Below are 16,567 nucleotides of genomic sequence, written 5' to 3'. Positions count from 1 at the left end.
AGAAAATGAAGAGCTGTTTAATCACGCAATTTGATTTTTTTGCCAGCATATTTCTTTTTCTCTGCAACCCACTGCTAAATTGTGCTTCCTAGATGTTTTTATAAAATCACTGAATCAAATCTAACTCTGATTACATCAGAGAAGGCCAGGTACCCTACACCATAACAGGGGGTTTGAAATTTTGACTTGTCTACTTAAAGATCACCAAAATCTGATAACAAGGTCAATTAGGTCCCTGGGTGGGATTGAACCACCAACCTTTTGGTTAATAGCCGTACATACTAACTGATTGCGCCACAGAGACACTTTGCAAAAGTACATACTGACAAAGGCTAATAAGCATTCATCTAAAACGTTTCCTAGAAAAACTTTAAAAAGTCAATAATCTGGAGAGTTTTTGTAAGATGTTTCTTCCATCAACCAACGAAGAAACACATTGGTACTTTCCCATGATGAGTGAGTGCTTCAGGATCTCTTGCACTTACATGTGCAGCAGAGTACAGCAATGGAAGCATGCTGGGCTCATAACCCAGAGGTAGGCAGATTGAAACTATCCTCTGCTGTATGCTTTTTTTTTTTAATTTAAGTAATCCAAAACTGGGATTGATATTTTGGCTCTTTTATTTTTACTTAAAGTACAATAACTTTTACCATTTTAATTTGTTTTAATAGTATATTGACAGTATTGTTTTCTTTCAAAAATCCACTTCATTTTCTTTACCCTATTATTAAAATGGTAATTGACAAAAACAAACTACATTGTCATCAGAAGAGCAATATAAAATGTACAAGTGATATATTAAAATCATCTTTCCAGCTTGAATTTCAATGATGCATTGGGTCAACAAATTTGTGAGAAACATCTTCACCCTTAAATAAAGATTTTCTTAATTCCTTACCTGTGTGCTAATTAGATATCACCTTGTTTTCACATTAAACAGACTTCCACATGAGAAAGCAGCAAGGAAGCAGTGGCGTTAATGTTTCCTGGTGTCAACTTGTATTATTTCAGTAGACATTGAAATGAGGATGCATCTTGCTGCCTTTCCAATGAAGCAAGTTTAATTTAGTAATAGGTGAAAAACCATCCTTACAAAGGTGTTAATCAGAGACTTGGCTTTGTGGACACTTTTCAGAGAACAAATTTGTTAGCATAAAAATAAAGCCAGAAAATGAAGAGCTGTTTAATCACTCGATTGGATTTTTCTGCCAGCATATTTTTTTTTCTCTGCAACCCACTGCTAAATTGTGCTTCCTAGCTGTTTTTTTATAAAATAACTGAATCAAATCTAACTCTGATTACATCAGAGAAGGCCATGTACCCTACACCATAAGAGGGGGTTTGAAATTTTGACTTGTCTACTTAAATATCACCAAAATCTGATCACAAGTTTAATTACATCCCTGGGTGGGATTGAACCACCAACCTTTCGGTTAATAGCCGAACACACTAACCGATTGCGCCACAGAGACACTTTGCAAAAAGTGCATACTGACAAAGGCTAATAAGCATAAATCTAGAACGTTTCCTAGAAAAACATTAAAAAATCAATAATCTGGAGAGTTTTTGTAAGATGTTTCTTCCATCAACCAACGAATAAACACATTGGTACTTTCCCATGATGAGTGAGTGCTTCAGGATCTCTTGCACTTACATGTGCAGCAGAGTACTGCAATGGAAGCATGCTGGACCCATAACCCAGAGGTAGGCAGATTGAAACTATCCTTTGCTATATGCATTTTTTTTGTTAATTTAAGTAATCAAAACTGGGATTGATATTTTTGCTCTTTTATTTTTACTTAAAGTACAATAACTTTTACCATTTTAATTTGTTTTAATAGTATATTGACAGTATAGTTTTCTTTCAAAAATCCACTTAATTTTCTTTACCCTGTTATTAAAATGGTAATTGAAAAAAAAACTACATTGTCACCAGAAGAGCAATACAAAATGTACAAGTGATATATTAAAATCATCTTTCCAGCTTGAATTTCAATGATGCATTGGGGCAACAATTTTGTGAGAAACATCTTCACCCTTAAATAAAGATTTTCGGAATTCCTTACCTGTGTGCTAATTAGATATCACCTTGTTTTCACATTAAACAGACTTCCACATGAGAAAGCAGCAAGGATGCAGTGGCGTTAATGTTTCCTGGTGTCAACCTGTATTATTTCAGTAGACATTGAAATGAGGATGCATCTTGCTGCCTTTCCAATGAAGCAAGTATAATTTAGTAATAGGTGAAAAACCATCCTTACAAAGGTGTTAATCAGAGACTTGGCTTTGTGGACACTTTTCAGAGAACAAATTTGTTAGCATAAAAATAAAGCCAGAAAATGAAGAGCTGTTTAATCACTCAATTGGATTTTTCTGCCAGCATATTTTTTTTCTCTGCAAACCACTGCTAAATTGTGCTTCCTAGCTGTTTTTATAAAATCAATGAATCAAATCTAACTCTGATTACATCAGAGAAGGCCAGGTACCCTACACCATAAGAGGCGGTTTGAAATTTTGACTTGTCTACTTAAAGATCACCAAAATCTGATAACAAGATCAATTACATCCCTGGGTGGGATTGAACCACCAACCTTTTAGTTAACAGCCGTACACACTAACTGATTGCGCCACAGAGACACTTTGCGAAAGTGCATACTGACAAAGGCTAATAAGCATTCATCTAAAACGTTTCCTAGAAAAACTTTAAAAAGTCAATAATCTGGAGAGTTTTATAAGATGTGTTGAATACTGTGACAGAGGCAACCTGCTGAAGGCCTAACAGTTATGTGTGTGCACTATGGGATAGTACGTATATTATGTATACATCCAATAAGCAAAGGGTTCTCATATTCACTAGTATAATATGAAAGCATAACAGAATCCATTTTGATTCTAGCTAGATGATATAGCAAATTCATCTTGAACTTTTTACACACCCTGAGAGAAAAACAACTTTGTTGGCTAAGTATTGTTTCCACATACGCACTTTCTAAAAGCTCATAGAGACCAGATGTAATTCCTAATATGGACACAGTTGAAGCTCACGAGTATCTTTTTAGTATTCTTGACAATTGTCCCAATATTGCATAACTCTATTGCCTAACATTGTATTCCTGGGGTATGAAATCATATGGGAGGAATATACAAAAGGGGTGTAACTGTGTATTATATAAAACTCATTGTTGATACGTGTATGTTGTTGTTAAATGATTTGACACAGGACGAGAGAATGCTACTTCTCCCCTGTATACGGGCGTGGCCCTTTGAATAAATAATAATTGATTTTTATAAATCCATTTTCAATTCATTCTTTTACCTAACAACCCAAACAGCAACAAGATGGTTAATTTAGTTAATCCAAGAGAATTCAACAGATGGGGGCTATGTCCTTGGAACTATAGATCTCGATCTCTTCATCAAATTCTCAAAGGGGTGTGCCAGCCAGCCAGCAGCTGATGATGGAAGGAACATCCCAAGTCATAACAGCACTGGTAAGTATAGAATACCATGGTATGTGCTGTATTCCAGTACATGCTGTTTCTATACCTGCCAGCTGTCTGTGTGATTGTATTTTTTATAATATGAGAATGAGAAGTGGAGAGATTGAAAAAAAACTAGTAAAATAACTCAGGGACCTGTTTGTTGTTGCTTGTTTGTAAAATGAATACCAAAATTATGTCCAAATCGGTTGAAGGACCAAGTAACTCGGAAATGATGATTGACAGATGCTGTTGCATGTAAATAAGAATACCAAAATTAATTCAAAGATTTGAGCAAAGAAACAGTGACCTGTGTTTTTCACTCTATGAATGATTGCATGAATAAGTGCTTTGGACCAAGAGCCAAATAAAGTAAAAAGCACATAGATCACCTCCACTTGTTAGTCAGCTACACGTGTATAAGAAGGGTACATTAGAAAAAAATAGAGTGAACAACCCGAGGTTATAGGGATTATATGTAACTGAGTGTAAGTATATATTGCAATACTGAGCTGCTAAGAGCTGCTGGTTGTTTTAAGCATAACCTAAGCATGTTGCTTTGTGATTGTAGTTGTGATAAGAGGATCTACTGCAGCTTCCCAGTTGACAGACGTGTCGCGTGTGTGAAAAATTGCAGGGATTGCGAATTTTTCCAGCGTATGGGAAGGGCAGGGAGGATTAACCCTAAGTGTGCATATCATGTATGGAAGAAATATTCCATAGAAGCACAAATTTTGTATAGTACTGTGACAAAGGGTACAGTATATGTTTTGCATTTAAATCATGCTGTATAATATTGGCCTGATCAACCAATACTAAGCGTATTTTGAAATCGGCAAAACTGTTGAAATCTGCAAGAAATTGAAGTTTGCAAACTGTATTTAAATTTGTGTGTTATGGTTTTGTGTGTGGGACATAATGTTCAGTTAAGTATATTCTCAGATCTGTGTCTAATGGAAACCTTCTGTCTGTGATTGGCATGGTTACAAGTTTTGAAATAATAAGGTTTGTGGTACCGAAACCGGACGGTTCGGTGAGACCCATTTTAAATTTTAAATCTTTGAACACGTATATAAAACGGTTCAAGTTCAAGATGGAATCGCTCAGGGCGGTTATCTCAAGCCTGGAGGAAGGGGATTACATGGTATCACTGGACATCAAGGATGCTTACCTGCATGTCCCCATTTACTCTCCTCACCAGGAGTACCTCAGATTTGTGGTACAGGACTGTCATTACCAATTCCAGACGCTGCCGTTTGGTCTGTCCACGGCACCGAGGGTGTTTACCAAGGTAATGGCCGAGATGATGATACTCCTGCGAAAAAAGGGAGTTATAATTATCCCGTACTTGGACGATCTCCAGATAAAGGCGAGGTCCAAGGAACAGTTGTTGATCGGAGTAGCACTAGAATTAAAATTTTAAAGCCTCCTGTTAGGCCATCATCTACACGACATAGCCCTGAATTTTCCAATGCGCAGCTCTTTGCAAAAGAGAGATATTGGCAAGGAAAAGCTGTCTTGTACCTTTGCATTTTTCTCCCAAACGAAGGACACTAGAAAGAAAATTTTAAAGCCTCCTGTTAGGCCATCATCTACACGACATAGCCCTGAATTTTCCAATGCGCAGCTCTTTGCAAAAGAGAGATATTGGCAAGGAAAAGCTGTCTTGTACCATTGCATTTTTCTCCCAAACGAAGGACACTAGAAAGAAAATTTTAAAGCCTCCTGTTACGCCATCATCTACACGACATAGCCCTGAATTTTCCAATGCGCAGCTCTTTGCAAAAGAGAGATATTGGCAAGGAAAAGCTGTCTTGTACCTTTGCATTTTTCTCCCAAACGAAGGTCACTAGAAAGAAAATTTTAAAGCCTCCTGTTAGGCCATCATCTACACGACATAGCCCTGAATTTTCCAATGCGCAGCTCTTTGCAAAAGAGAGATATTGGCAAGGAAAAGCTGTCTTGTACCTTTGCATTTTTCTCCCAAACGAAGGTCACTAGAAAGAAATTTTTAAAGCCTCCTGTTAGGCCATCATCTACACGACATAGCCCTGAATTTTCCAATACGTAGCTCTTTGCAAAAGAGAGATATTGGCAAGGAAAAGCTGTCTTGTACCTTTGCATTTTTCTCCCAAACGAAGGACACTAGAAAGAAAATTTTAAAGCCTCCTGTTAGGCCATCATCTACACGACATAGCCCTGAATTTTCCAATGCGCAGCTCTTTGCAAAAGAGAGATATTGGCAAGGAAAAGCTGTCTTGTACCTTTGCATTTTTCTCCCAAACGAAGGACACTAGAATAAAAATTTTAAAGCCTCCTGTTAGGCCATCATCTACACGACATAGCCCTGAATTTTCCAATGCGCAGCTCTTTGCAAAAGAGAGATATTGGCAAGGAAAAGCTGTCTTGTACCTTTGCATTTTTCTCCCAAACGAAGGTCACTAGAAAGAAAATTTTAAAGCCTCCTGTTAGGCCATCATCTACACGACATAGCCCTGAATTTTCCAATGCGTAGCTCTTTGCAAAAGAGAGATATTGGCAAGGAAAAGCTGTCTTGTACCTTTGCATTTTTCTCCCAAACGAAGGACACTAGAAAGAAAATTTTAAAGCCTCCTGTTAGGCCATCATCTACACGACATAGCCCTGAATTTTCCAATGCGCAGCTCTTTGCAAAAGAGAGATATTGGCAAGGAAAAGCTGTCTTGTACCTTTGCATTTTTCTCCCAAACGAAGGACACTAGAAAGAAAATTTTAAAGCCTCCTGTTAGGCCATCATCTACACGACATAGCCCTGAATTTTCCAATGCGCAGCTCTTTGCAAAAGAGAGATATTGGCAAGGAAAAGCTGTCTTGTACCATTGCATTTTTCTCCCAAACGAAGGACACTAGAAAGAAAATTTTAAAGCCTCCTGTTAGGCCATCATCTACACGACATAGCCCTGAATTTTCCAATGCGCAGCTCTTTGCAAAAGAGAGATATTGGCAAGGAAAAGCTGTCTTGTACCATTGCATTTTTCTCCCAAACGAAGGACACTAGAAAGAAAATTTTAAAGCCTCCTGTTAGGCCATCATCTACACGACATAGCCCTGAATTTTCCAATGCGCAGCTCTTTGCAAAAGAGAGATATTGGCAAGGAAAATCTGTCTTGTACCTTTGCATTTTTCTCCCAAACGAAGGTCACTAGAAAGAAAATTTTAAAGCCTCCTGTTAGGCCATCATCTACACGACATAGCCCTGAATTTTCCAATGCGCAGCTCTTTGCAAAAGAGAGATATTGGCAAGGAAAAGCTGTCTTGTACCTTTGCATTTTTCTCCCAAACGAAGGTCACTAGAAAGAAATTTTTAAAGCCTCCTGTTAGGCCATCATCTACACGACATAGCCCTGAATTTTCCAATGCGTAGCTCTTTGCAAAAGAGAGATATTGGCAAGGAAAAGCTGTCTTGTACCTTTGCATTTTTCTCCCAAACGAAGGACACTAGAAAGAAAATTTTAAAGCCTCCTGTTAGGCCATCATCTACACGACATAGCCCTGAATTTTCCAATGCGCAGCTCTTTGCAAAATAGAGATATTGGCAAGGTAAAGCTGTCTTGTACCTTTGCATTTTTTTCCCAAACGAAGGACACTAGAATTAAAATTTTAAAGCCTCCTGTTAGGCCATCATCTACACGACATAGCCCTGAATTTTCCAATGCGCAGCTCTTTGCAAAAGAGAGATATTGGCAAGGAAAAGCTGTCTTGTACCTTTGCATTTTTCTCCCAAACGAAGGACACTAGAAAGATAATTTTAAAGCCTCCTGTTAGGCCATCATCTACACGACATGGCCCTGAATTTTCCAATGCGCAGCTCTTTGCAAAAGAGAGATATTGGCAAGGAAAAGCTGTCTTGTACCTTTGCATTTTTCTCCCAAACGAAGGACACTAGAATTAAAATTTTAAAGCCTCCTATTAGTGCTTCATCTAAACGGCATAGCCCTGAATTTTCCAATGCGTAGCTCTTTGCAATAGAGAGATATTGGCAAGGAAAAGCTGTCTTGTACCTTTGCATTTTTCTCCCAAACGAAGGACACTAGAATTAAAATTTTAAAGCCTCCTGTTAGGCCATCATCTACACGACATAGCCCTGAATTTTCCAATGCGCAGCTCTTTGCAAAAGAGAGATATTGGCAAGGAAAAGCTGTCTTGTACCTTTGCATTTTTCTCCCAAACGAAGGACACTAGAAAGAAAATTTTAAAGCCTCCTGTTAGGCCATCATCTACACGACATAGCCTTGAATTTTCCAATGCGCAGCTCTTTGCAAAAGAGAGATATTGGCAAGGAAAAGCTGTCTTGTACCATTGCATTTTTCTCCCAAACGAAGGACACTAGAAAGAAAATTTTAAAGCCTCCTGTTAGGCCATCATCTGCACGACATAGCCCTGAATTTTCCAATGCGCAGCTCTTTGCAAAAGAGAGATATTGGCAAGGAAAAGCTGTCTTGTACCTTTGCATTTTTCTCCCAAACGAAGGTCACTAGAAAGAAAATTTTAAAGCCTCCTGTTAGGCCATCATCTACACGACATAGCCCTGAATTTTCCAATGCGCAGCTCTTTGCAAAAGAGAGACATTGGCAAGGAAAAGCTGTCTTGTACCTTTGCATTTTTCTCCCAAACGAAGGTCACTAGAAAGAAAATTTTAAAGCCTCCTGTTAGGCCATCATCTACACGACATAGCCCTGAATTTTCCAATGCGCAGCTCTTTGCAAAAGAGAGATATTGGCAAGGAAAAGCTGTCTTGTACCTTTGCATTTTTCTCCCAAACGAAGGACACTAGAAAGAAAATGTTAAAGCCTCCTGTTAGGCCATCATCTACACGACATAGCCCTGAATTTTCCAATGCGTAGCTCTTTGCAAAAGAGAGATATTGGCAAGGAAAAGCTGTCTTGTACCATTGCATTTTTCTCCCAAACGAAGGACACTAGAAAGAAAATGTTAAAGCCTCCTGTTAGTGCTTCATCTACACGGTATAGCCCTGAATTTTCCAATGCGCAGCTCTTTGCAAAAGAGAGATATTGGCAAGGAAAAGCTGTCTTGTACCTTTGCATTTTTCTCCCAAACGAAGGACACTAGAATGAAAATTTTAAAGCCTCCTGTTAGTGCTTCAGCTACACGGCATAGCCCTGAATTTTCTAATGCGTAGCTCTTTGCAAAAGAGAGATATTGGCAAGGAAAAGCTGTCTTGTACCTTTGCATTTTTCTCCCAAACGAAGGACACTAGAAAGAAAATTTTAAAGCCTCCTGTTAGGCCATCATCTATACGACATAGCCCTGAATTTTCCAATGCGTAGCTCTTTGCAAAAGAGAGATATTGGCAAGGAAAAGCTGTCTTGTACCTTTGCATTTTTCTCCCAAACGAAGGACACTAGAAAGAAAATTTTAAAGCCTCCTGTTAGGCCATCATCTACACGGCATAGCCCTGAATTTTCCAATGCGCAGCTCTTTGCAAAAGAGAGATATTGGCAAGGAAAAGCTGTCTTTACCTTTGCATTTTTCTCCCAAACGAAGGTCACTAGAAAGAATTTTTTAAAGCCTCCTGTTAGTGCTTCAGCTACACGGCATAGCCCTGAATTTTCTAATGCGTAGCTCTTTGCAAAAGAGAGATATTGGCAAGGAAAAGCTGTCTAGTACCTTTGCATTTTTCTCCCAAACGAAGGACACTAGAAAGATAATTTTAAAGCCTCCTGTTAGGCCATCATCTACACGACATAGCCCTGAATTTTCCAATGCGCAGCTCTTTGCAAAAGAGAGATATTGGCAAGGAAAAGCTGTCTTGTACCTTTGCATTTTTCTCCCAAACGAAGGTCACTAGAAAGAAAATTTTAAAGCCTCCTGTTAGGCCATCATCTACACGACATAGCCCTGAATTTTCCAATGCGCAGCTCTTTGCAAAAGAGAGATATTGGCAAGGAAAAGCTGTCTTGTACCTTTGCATTTTTCTCCCAAACGAAGGACACTAGAAAGAAAATTTGAAAGCCTCCTGTTAGGCCATCATCTACACGACATAGCCCTGAATTTTCCAATGCGCAGCTCTTTGCAAAAGAGAGATATTGGCAAGGAAAAGCTGTCTTGTACCTTTGCATTTTTCTCCCAAACGAAGGACACTAGAATTAAAATTTTAAAGCCTCCTGTTAGGCCATCATCTACACGACATAGCCCTGAATTTTCCAATGCGCAGCTCTTTGCAAAAGAGAGATATTGGCAAGGAAAAGCTGTCTTGTACCTTTGCATTTTTCTCCCAAACGAAGGACACTAGAAAGAAAATTTTAAAGCCTCCTGTTAGGCCATCATCTACACGACATAGCCCTGAATTTTCCAATGCGCAGCTCTTTGCAAAAGAGAGATATTGTCAAGGAAAAGCTGTCTTGTACCATTGCATTTTTCTCCCAAACGAAGGACACTAGAAAGAAAATTTTAAAGCCTCCTGTTAGGCCATCATCTACACGACATAGCCCTGAATTTTCCAATGCGCAGCTCTTTGCAAAAGAGAGATATTGGCAAGGAAAAGCTGTCTTATACCTTTGCATTTTTCTCCCAAACGAAGGTCACTAGAAAGAAAATTTTAAAGCCTCCTGTTAGGCCATCATCTACACGACATAGCCCTGAATTTTCCAATGCGCAGCTCTTTGCAAAAGAGAGATATTGGCAAGGAAAAGCTGTCTTGTACCTTTGCATTTTTCTCCCAAACGAAGGTCACTAGAAAGAAAATTTTAAAGCCTCCTGTTAGGCCATCATCTACACGACATAGCCCTGAATTTTCCAATGCGCAGCTCTTTGCAAAAGAGGGATATTGGCAAGGAAAAGCTGTCTTGTACCTTTGCATTTTTCTCCCAAACGAAGGACACTAGAAAGAAAATGTTAAAGCCTCCTGTTAGGCCATCATCTACACGACATAGCCCTGAATTTTCCAATGCGTAGCTCTTTGCAAAAGAGAGATATTGGCAAGGAAAAGCTGTCTTGTACCATTGCATTTTTCTCCCAAACGAAGGACACTAGAAAGAAAATTTTAAAGCCTCCTGTTAGTGCTTCATCTACACGGTATAGCCCTGAATTTTCCAATGCGCAGCTCTTTGCAAAAGAGAGATATTGGCAAGGAAAAGCTGTCTTGTACCTTTGCATTTTTCTCCCAAACGAAGGACACTAGAATGAAAATTTTAAAGCCTCCTGTTAGTGCTTCAGCTACACGGCATAGCCCTGAATTTTCTAATGCGTAGCTCTTTGCAAAAGAGAGATATTGGCAAGGAAAAGCTGTCTTGTACCTTTGCATTTTTCTCCCAAACGAAGGACACTAGAAAGAAAATTTTAAAGCCTCCTGTTAGGCCATCATCTATACGACATAGCCCTGAATTTTCCAATGCGTAGCTCTTTGCAAAAGAGAGATATTGGCAAGGAAAAGCTGTCTTGTACCTTTGCATTTTTCTCCCAAACGAAGGACACTAGAAAGAAAATTTTAAAGCCTACTGTTAGGCCATCATCTACTAGACATAGCCCTGAATTTTCCAATGCGTAGCTCTTTGCAAAAGAGAGATATTGGCAAGGAAAAGCTGTCTTGTACCTTGCATTTTTCTCCCAAACGAAGGACACTAGAAAGAAAATTTGAAAGCCTACTGTTAGGCCATCATCTACAAGACATAGCCCTGAATTTTCCAATGCGTAGCTCTTTGCAAAAGAGAGATATTGGCAAGGAAAAGCTGTCTTGTACCTTTGCATTTTTCTCCCAAACGAAGGACACTAGAAAGATAATTTTAAAGCCTCCTGTTAGGCCATCATCTACACGACATAGCCCTGAATTTTCCAATGCGCAGCTCTTTGCAAAAGAGAGATATTGGCAAGGAAAAGCTGTCTTGTACCTTTGCATTTTTCTCCCAAACGTAGGACACTAGAAAGAAAATTTTAAAGCCTCCTGTTAGGCCATCATCTACACGGCATAGCCCTGAATTTTCCAATGCGCAGCTCTTTGCAAAAGAGAGATATTGGCAAGGAAAAGCTGTCTTTACCTTTGCATTTTTCTCCCAAACGAAGGGCACTAGAAAGATAATTTTAAAGCCTCCTGTTAGGCCATCATCTACACGACATAGCCCTGAATTTTCCAATGCGTAGCTCTTTGCAAAAGAGAGATATTGGCAAGGAAAAGCTGTCTTGTACCTTTGCATTTTTCTCCCAAACGAAGGGCACTAGAAAGATAATTTTAAAGCCTCCTGTTAGGCCGTCATCTACACGACATAGCCCTGAATTTTCCAATGCGCAGCTCTTTGCAAAAGAGAGATATTGGCAAGGAAAAGCTGTCTTGTACCTTTGCATTTTTCTCCCAAACGAAGGACACTAGAAAGATAATTTTAAAGCCTCCTGTTAGTGCTTCATCTACACGGCATAGCCCTGAATTTTCCAATGCGTAGCTCTTTGCAATAGAGAGATATTGGCAAGGAAAAGCTGTCTTGTACCTTTGCATTTTTCTCCCAAACGAAGGACACTAGAAAGATAATTTTAAAGCCTCCTGTTAGTGCTTCCTCTACACGGCATAGCCCTGAATTTTCCAATGCGTAGCTCTTTGCAATAGAGAGATATTGGCAAGGAAAAGCTGTCTTGTACCTTTGCATTTTTCTCCCAAACGAAGGATACTAGAAAGATAATTTTAAAGCCTCCTGTTAGTGCTTCATCTACACGGCATAGCCCTGAATTTTCCAATGCGTAGCTCTTTGCAAAAGAGAGATATTGGCAAGGAAAAGCTGTCTTGTACCTTTGCATTTTTCTCCCAAACGAAGGACACTAGAAAGATAATTTTAAAGCCTCCTGTTAGGCCATCATCTACACGACATAGCCCTGAATTTTCCAATGCGCAGCTCTTTGCAAAAGAGAGATATTGGCAAGGAAAAGCTGTCTTGTACCTTTGCATTTTTCTCCCAAACGAAGGACACTAGAAAGAAAATTTTAAAGCCTCCTGTTAGGCCATCATCTATATGACATAGCCCTGAATTTTCCAATGCGTAGCTCTTTGCAAAAGAGAGATATTGGCAAGGAAAAGCTGTCTTGTACCTTTGCATTTTTCTCCCAAACGAAGGACACTAGAAAGAAAATTTGAAAGCCTCCTGTTAGGCCATCATCTACACGGCATAGCCCTGAATTTTCCAATGCGCAGCTCTTTGCAAAAGAGAGATATTGGCAAGGAAAAGCTGTCTTTACCTTTGCATTTTTCTCCCAAACGAAGGACACTAGAAAGATAATTTTAAAGCCTCCTGTTAGGCCATCATCTACACGACATAGCCCTGAATTTTCCAATGCGTAGCTCTTTGCAAAAGAGAGATATTGGCAAGGAAAAGCTGTCTTGTACCTTTGCATTTTTCTCCCAAACGAAGGACACTAGAATTAAAATTTTAAAGCCTCCTGTTAGTGCTTCATCTAAACGGCATAGCCCTGAATTTTCCAATGCGTAGCTCTTTGCAATAGAGAGATATTGGCAAGGAAAAGCTGTCTTGTACCTTTGCATTTTTCTCCCAAACGAAGGACACTAGAATTAAAATTTTAAAGCCTCCTGTTAGGCCATCATCTACACGACATAGCCCTGAATTTTCCAATGCGCAGCTCTTTGCAAAAGAGAGATATTGGCAAGGAAAAGCTGTCTTGTACCTTTGCATTTTTCTCCCAAACGAAGGACACTAGAAAGAAAATTTTAAAGCCTCCTGTTAGGCCATCATCTACACGACATAGCCCTGAATTTTCCAATGCGCAGCTCTTTGCAAAAGAGAGATATTGTCAAGGAAAAGCTGTCTTGTACCATTGCATTTTTCTCCCAAACGAAGGACACTAGAAAGAAAATTTTAAAGCCTCCTGTTAGGCCATCATCTACACGACATAGCCCTGAATTTTCCAATGCGCAGCTCTTTGCAAAAGAGAGATATTGGCAAGGAAAAGCTGTCTTATACCTTTGCATTTTTCTCCCAAACGAAGGTCACTAGAAAGAAAATTTTAAAGCCTCCTGTTAGGCCATCATCTACACGACATAGCCCTGAATTTTCCAATGCGCAGCTCTTTGCAAAAGAGAGATATTGGCAAGGAAAAGCTGTCTTGTACCTTTGCATTTTTCTCCCAAACGAAGGTCACTAGAAAGAAAATTTTAAAGCCTCCTGTTAGGCCATCATCTACACGACATAGCCCTGAATTTTCCAATGCGCAGCTCTTTGCAAAAGAGGGATATTGGCAAGGAAAAGCTGTCTTGTACCTTTGCATTTTTCTCCCAAACGAAGGACACTAGAAAGAAAATGTTAAAGCCTCCTGTTAGGCCATCATCTACACGACATAGCCCTGAATTTTCCAATGCGTAGCTCTTTGCAAAAGAGAGATATTGGCAAGGAAAAGCTGTCTTGTACCATTGCATTTTTCTCCCAAACGAAGGACACTAGAAAGAAAATTTTAAAGCCTCCTGTTAGTGCTTCATCTACACGGTATAGCCCTGAATTTTCCAATGCGCAGCTCTTTGCAAAAGAGAGATATTGGCAAGGAAAAGCTGTCTTGTACCTTTGCATTTTTCTCCCAAACGAAGGACACTAGAATGAAAATTTTAAAGCCTCCTGTTAGTGCTTCAGCTACACGGCATAGCCCTGAATTTTCTAATGCGTAGCTCTTTGCAAAAGAGAGATATTGGCAAGGAAAAGCTGTCTTGTACCTTTGCATTTTTCTCCCAAACGAAGGACACTAGAAAGAAAATTTTAAAGCCTCCTGTTAGGCCATCATCTATACGACATAGCCCTGAATTTTCTAATGCGTAGCTCTTTGCAAAAGAGAGATATTGGCAAGGAAAAGCTGTCTTGTACCTTTGCATTTTTCTCCCAAACGAAGGACACTAGAAAGAAAATTTTAAAGCCTACTGTTAGGCCATCATCTACTAGACATAGCCCTGAATTTTCCAATGCGTAGCTCTTTGCAAAAGAGAGATATTGGCAAGGAAAAGCTGTCTTGTACCTTGCATTTTTCTCCCAAACGAAGGACACTAGAAAGAAAATTTGAAAGCCTACTGTTAGGCCATCATCTACAAGACATAGCCCTGAATTTTCCAATGCGTAGCTCTTTGCAAAAGAGAGATATTGGCAAGGAAAAGCTGTCTTGTACCTTTGCATTTTTCTCCCAAACGAAGGACACTAGAAAGATAATTTTAAAGCCTCCTGTTAGGCCATCATCTACACGACATAGCCCTGAATTTTCCAATGCGCAGCTCTTTGCAAAAGAGAGATATTGGCAAGGAAAAGCTGTCTTGTACCTTTGCATTTTTCTCCCAAACGTAGGACACTAGAAAGAAAATTTTAAAGCCTCCTGTTAGGCCATCATCTACACGGCATAGCCCTGAATTTTCCAATGCGCAGCTCTTTGCAAAAGAGAGATATTGGCAAGGAAAAGCTGTCTTTACCTTTGCATTTTTCTCCCAAACAAAGGGCACTAGAAAGATAATTTTAAAGCCTCCTGTTAGGCCATCATCTACACGACATAGCCCTGAATTTTCCAATGCGTAGCTCTTTGCAAAAGAGAGATATTGGCAAGGAAAAGCTGTCTTGTACCTTTGCATTTTTCTCCCAAACGAAGGGCACTAGAAAGATAATTTTAAAGCCTCCTGTTAGGCCGTCATCTACACGACATAGCCCTGAATTTTCCAATGCGCAGCTCTTTGCAAAAGAGAGATATTGGCAAGGAAAAGCTGTCTTGTACCTTTGCATTTTTCTCCCAAACGAAGGACACTAGAAAGATAATTTTAAAGCCTCCTGTTAGTGCTTCATCTACACGGCATAGCCCTGAATTTTCCAATGCGTAGCTCTTTGCAATAGAGAGATATTGGCAAGGAAAAGCTGTCTTGTACCTTTGCATTTTTCTCCCAAACGAAGGACACTAGAAAGATAATTTTAAAGCCTCCTGTTAGTGCTTCCTCTACACGGCATAGCCCTGAATTTTCCAATGCGTAGCTCTTTGCAATAGAGAGATATTGGCAAGGAAAAGCTGTCTTGTACCTTTGCATTTTTCTCCCAAACGAAGGATACTAGAAAGATAATTTTAAAGCCTCCTGTTAGTGCTTCATCTACACGGCATAGCCCTGAATTTTCCAATGCGTAGCTCTTTGCAAAAGAGAGATATTGGCAAGGAAAAGCTGTCTTGTACCTTTGCATTTTTCTCCCAAACGAAGGACACTAGAAAGATAATTTTAAAGCCTCCTGTTAGGCCATCATCTACACGACATAGCCCTGAATTTTCCAATGCGCAGCTCTTTGCAAAAGAGAGATATTGGCAAGGAAAAGCTGTCTTGTACCTTTGCATTTTTCTCCCAAACGAAGGACACTAGAAAATAAGAATTTACTTACCGATAATTCTATTTCTCGGAGTCCGTAGTGGATGCTGGGGTTCCTGAAAGGACCATGGGGAATAGCGGCTCCGCAGGAGACAGGGCACAAAAGTAAAGCTTTTACAGGTCAGGTGGTGTGTACTGGCTCCTCCCCCTATGACCCTCCTCCAGACTCCAGTTAGGTACTGTGCCCGGACGAGCGTACACAATAAGGGAGGATTTTGAATCCCGGGTAAGACTCATACCAGCCACACCAATCACACCGTACAACTTGTGATCTAAACCCAGTTAACAGTATGATAACAGAGGAGCCTCTGAAAGATGGCTTCCTAAACAATAACCCGAATTAGTTAACAATAACTATGTACAAGTATTGCAGATAATCCGCACTTGGGATGGGCGCCCAGCATCCACTACGGACTCCGAGAAATAGAATTATCGGTAAGTAAATTCTTATTTTCTCTATCGTCCTAAGTGGATGCTGGGGTTCCTGAAAGGACCATGGGGATTATACCAAAGCTCCCAAACGGGCGGGAGAGTGCGGATGACTCTGCAGCACCGAATGAGAGAACTCCAGGTCCTCCTTTGCCAGGGTATCAAATTTGTAAAAATTTACAAACGTGTTCTCCCCTGACCACGTAGCTGCTCGGCAGAGTTGTAATGCCGAGACCCCTCGGGCAGCCGCCCAAGATGAGCCCACCTTCCTTGCGGAATGGGCCTTAACAGATTTAG

General features: G+C 39.8%; 1 non-coding gene across 1 annotated transcript; it reads right to left on the bottom strand.

Annotated features, from left to right (window-relative positions):
• Positions 1-1,399: 1,399 nt before the first annotated feature.
• On the bottom strand, positions 1,400-1,473 carry TRNAN-AUU (transfer RNA asparagine (anticodon AUU)). Its single transcript has one exon. It is a non-coding gene; the product is annotated as a tRNA-Asn (tRNA).
• Positions 1,474-16,567: the final 15,094 nt, after the last annotated feature.

This window comes from Pseudophryne corroboree, unplaced genomic scaffold (genome assembly GCF_028390025.1).
Source record: "Pseudophryne corroboree isolate aPseCor3 unplaced genomic scaffold, aPseCor3.hap2 scaffold_1155, whole genome shotgun sequence".
In the NCBI taxonomy this organism is placed as follows: Eukaryota; Metazoa; Chordata; class Amphibia; order Anura; family Myobatrachidae; genus Pseudophryne; species Pseudophryne corroboree.
Note: the sequence above shows the minus strand (reverse complement) of the source record. Positions and strands in the feature narration are given on the sequence as shown.